Here is a 4,495-nt window from a genome sequence, read left to right as displayed (position 1 = left end):
TACAAACCCTTACTTGTTCGTTCAAACTTCACAGCTGAGAAGCGACCATCACCAAAGAGGCAAGAGAGATGCAGAGAGTTCTCAGCTTCTGGGAGAGACGGCGAAGCCCATCGGATCCTTGAGGCCAGTATCAGCTGTGCCCGTTTTCAGGGACACACAGAGGTGCACCCGGGGACCCCAGGCCGACCTGTCTGGGAACAGCCAGCCCCTAACCCCGCAAATGCCCGGCTGGCCGCTCTGAGGCTGCCCTGGCCTCCCCGCGGGTCGAGCCCAGGCCCCACCCCACTGGTCGGCTTGAGGCTTGTCTGCCAACTCAAGGTCTGGGTCTGGTTGCAGTTGTGTTCCTGCCACGATTTCCATAAAATAAGTGTAACAACGCGAGACGGGCGTGCAGAAGACAACAGATGTCTTTAAGCCCCAACCCCGCATCTTCACACCTGTTCTCCTGCCTTCCTCATGCCAGCCGGAGAGTTGCAGAAAAGCCCAGAGAGGCAGGGTGCTTGCCCAGCGTCACACAGTAACGAAAGGGGAGGGGACGCGTTTCAAACGAGACTTGGGGTGAAGCCACAGCCCCACCCCTTTATTAACTACGAAGAAACCAGCACCGTCTTCACTGTTTCCCTAGGAGCTGCATAATGTGCTATGTGTGTTTTCCAGACAGCCTCGAAGGCCATGATATGAAAAGTCTCTCAGCCTCAGGATAGAAATGTGAGAAAGAAAATAGAACGACCCTACGAGCCAGCCCTCACACTGCTGGGGATTCACCCAGAGGATACAGAAACACTCATTCACCAGGATGTTTAGAGCTGCATTACCTACAGTAGCCAAGACATGGAAGCAGCCCCGGTGTCCCTCGACTCATGAATAAAGATAAAGAAGATGTGGTGAGTATACACAGTGGAATACTACTCGCCCATAAAAGAGAATGAAATCTTGCCATTTGCAATGACATGGATAGACCTAAAGAGTATGATACTAAGTGAAATAAGTTGGTCAGAGAAAGACAAATACCATATGATTTCATTCATGTGGAATTTAAGAAACAAAACAAACGAGCAAAGGGAAAAGAGAGAGAGACAAACCAAGAAACAGACTGTTACCACAGAGAACACACTGACGTCACCAGAGGGGTGAGGGATGGGGGAGGAGGAAACAGGTGACAGGGATGAAGGAGGCACCTGTTGTGAGGAGCAGCAGGTGATGTACGGAGGCGTTGAATCACTGCATTGTGCACCTGAAACTAATATAACACTGTATGTTAACTTTACTGGAACTAAAATTAAAAAATACTTTTTTTAAATGTGCCGAAGAAAAGAGGGGACCCCTCCCATGCGGGTTCCAGAGCACTGCACAGGCCTGACCACACACCCCACCCCAGGTGGACCTCGCGGTCTGTGTCTAAGTTTCTCTCCTGAACCACAAACCCCGAACGTGTCCCCCCGCAGCTTTCATACACTCAAGCACCGTTCATGCTTTATTGTTCCCTTTGGGATTTGCCTTAAAATAAGAAAAGACGCCCAGGGTGAGTGCAGGACTGTGGGAGGGTCGACCAGCAGGCCGGGCTATGCCCACAGGAGTCACCGTCGTGGGAGCAGACTCTCTGCGATCCTCGGCAACTGCCGTCACCGGTGGGGACTCCTAGTGAAGCCTTTGGCCAAAAGTATGAGGTTTTTGTGAGACAAAAGTTTATTCACGTTCAGGACAAAACCAGAGGGAGTTTAAGCAGTGATTGGTGTGGCCGGCGAGCCGTAAGCAGCCGCACACGCTCAGGCCTGGCTCTGAGTGCGGTTCTGCTGTGGGACACAAGCTCATTTCACCGCCAGGCCCAGCTCTGCCAGTGTTTTGGTGAAGACCAAAGTCACATGACTCACAGAGGGGCGTGGAGGGGCAGGAGGGAGAGGGGAGCGCCGGGGGGAGAGCAGGCCCCAGCCCGGCACCTCACGGGCCATGGGCTCTGGAAACACCACCAGCGTCAGGCCGGCCCCACGCGCACCCTGCAGTCCACAGACGCCACTGGGCCCGGTCCTTACCTCTCAACACTGTCAGAGGCTCATTGCGCTCCGCGTCGCTCCGCTACCTGTTCTTCCGGCAAGGACAGCTTTAAAATAGAAGTTATGTATAAACAGCACCCAACCTCACCCAGGAACCCGAAGTTCAGTGTTTAAGAGTGGATTTCTTGCTCCGCACAAGCCAGCCAAGGTCCCATGGTGCTCGCGTGCCAGCCAGGACAGAGTTTATAAGGGCCTCACGTAGCAATAGAGAACTTTCCAGAGATTGGCCCTGCCTCTGTGATGTCACAAGGGCTGTGGGGAGAGGGGGCTCGACGATGGTGGAGCAGCCCCTCCCGGGAGAATCCAAGGGAGTCGCTGCAACAGCCTTGTTGGGGGCCCACAGCCAGGCCTGGTCCCTCCCACAAAAGCCACCCCCACCATCCCCACTAGCCTGAGCCTGAAATCCCCACCTCACCTCCAGCCGTCCCACCCAGTCTCGTGTCCAGGAGCCTCCGGGAAATGCATTTATTCTGCACACCCAGCAATGGTTCTAGAGAAGACAGCCTCTGGGGAAAGAACCCTCAGCCCCGGGAAGATGCAGATGCACCCCGAGTTTTCACATGATTTAAAGGACTCCGTGGACCTTGATGAGAGGGGCTACTCCTCGTGGCGTGCAGCAGGCGCAGGTCCTGCCTCGGAGCCCACGGTCTGGAGAAAGAGCTCTCGGTGGGGCGGGAACAGCGCAGTGGCCCCAACATGCGTGGTCCTTAGCTGATGGCACCGTCACCCCACCCCCAGAGCGGTCGTGTCCTGGTCCACAGATGGAGAAACTGAGGCTCAGGAGGTAGAGATCTATCCAAGGTCCTTGAGTCATGAGCAGCTGAATGGGAGCAGGAGCTCGGCGCGTCCAGGTGGCCCCGAGCACGTGGCCTGGGAGGCCTGGAGGGCGGGTAGTGTGGGGTGGCAGTCTGTCATCGTCCTTGGTCCCTTCACCAGCCTTGGCCTGCCCCTCTCCCCTCCTGCACCCCAGCTCTCCCTGATGAAACCAAATCGGATGGGAAGCAGGCCACCTCCAGGGACCTCCCCGGGCTCTGGCTGGTTCCACGTCCTCAGGTCCGTGCTGACACGTCTGTCCAGCCTTCCAGAGGGAATTCTTAAGAACACAAGCCACATCTGTGCCTCTGTACATAACAGGTGGTGCCTTATTAAATTAACAGAAGTGACCCTGTGACCCTGTCCTGATGTTCCCTTCACCTATGACCCAAGTCTAGGCCCCGGCACGGAGAACAGCCGAGAGGGATGCTCAGGGGCTAGCGAAGGCTGCCTGAGCCACCTGTCCGCACCTGGAGCCCAGCTCCCCAAGTGTGATGTGCATCCGAGCCCCGGAGAGCCTGCTAACGTGCGGGTCCTGACTGCAGATCTGAGAGGCGCCAGGAGTCTGGACCTCTACACGCAGCAAGGTGATGCCGAGCGGCAGGTCTGGGACCACACCTGGAGAACAAGGTTCTGCAAGCCACACTGTCCAGCCACTAGCTACTTAAAATCGTATCTAAAGTTTAAGTTAAGGGATGCCTGGGTGGCCCAGTCAGTAAAGTATCTGCCTTCAGCTCAGGTCATGATCTCAAAGTCCTGGGTTCGAGCCCCATGTCGGACTCCCTGCTCAGCGAGGGAGTCTGCGTCTCTCTCTCCCCCTCTGCTGATCCCCCTGCTTGTGCTCTCTCTTGCACTCTCTCTTTCTTTCTCTCTCAAATAAATAAAAAAATAATAATAAATGAAAATAAAATTTAAATTAATTTAATAAAAGTTAAATGAAATTTAAAATTTACGTCCTCTGTCTCATTGAATTTCACGTGCTCGATGCCACATGCTGGGCGTGGACACAGAGCCCTTCCACCATTGTGCACGTGCTTCTAGGCGCTCTGGGGAGGGAGGAGGAAAACCAGAGCAAGCAGAGTGGTGGTCCCAGAGCCCCGAGCCACAGAGGAGCCTGTCGGGGCCGTGGGAGGGGTGACAGCAGACCCTTTACCCGGAGGCTGGAGTTGAGAGCCAGCCGCGGGCACCTTGACTGCAGCCCCAGAAGAGCCCGGGGCCAGAACCCCCCAGCTAGCTCAGCTGCCCCCCCGTTCCTGAGCCCCAGAAGCCTTGCAGGAGAACATCTGAGCTGCTGAATTGTAGGGTCCTTTGTTACACAGCAGTGGATGGCCAATCCCGGCGAGGGAGCCTGCTGGGGAATGACGAGGGCGACGAGAAAGGTTGGGGTTGAGGGTGGCCCAGAGACGGCGAGACGGGAGACACGGGCTCGCCCCGCATCGGGGTGCTGCCTCCGTGTGCTCGGTGTCAGTGGATGAAAGCAGGTGCGTGGGCCCTTGGGGTCACCGGGGCTGGGCTCAGCGCCCCCAGCATGGCCTGATGGCCTTGCCAGGACAGCATCGCCAGGAGCAGCCTGTCGCACGTGAGCCCCGCGGCGATGCTAGAGACTTCTGCCTTTGCGACCCACCTTGTGG

The sequence above is a fragment of the Phoca vitulina genome, unplaced genomic scaffold (assembly GCF_004348235.1).
Source record: "Phoca vitulina isolate PV1807 unplaced genomic scaffold, GSC_HSeal_1.0 scaffold42, whole genome shotgun sequence".
In the NCBI taxonomy this organism is placed as follows: domain Eukaryota; kingdom Metazoa; phylum Chordata; class Mammalia; order Carnivora; family Phocidae; genus Phoca; species Phoca vitulina.
Note: the sequence above shows the minus strand (reverse complement) of the source record.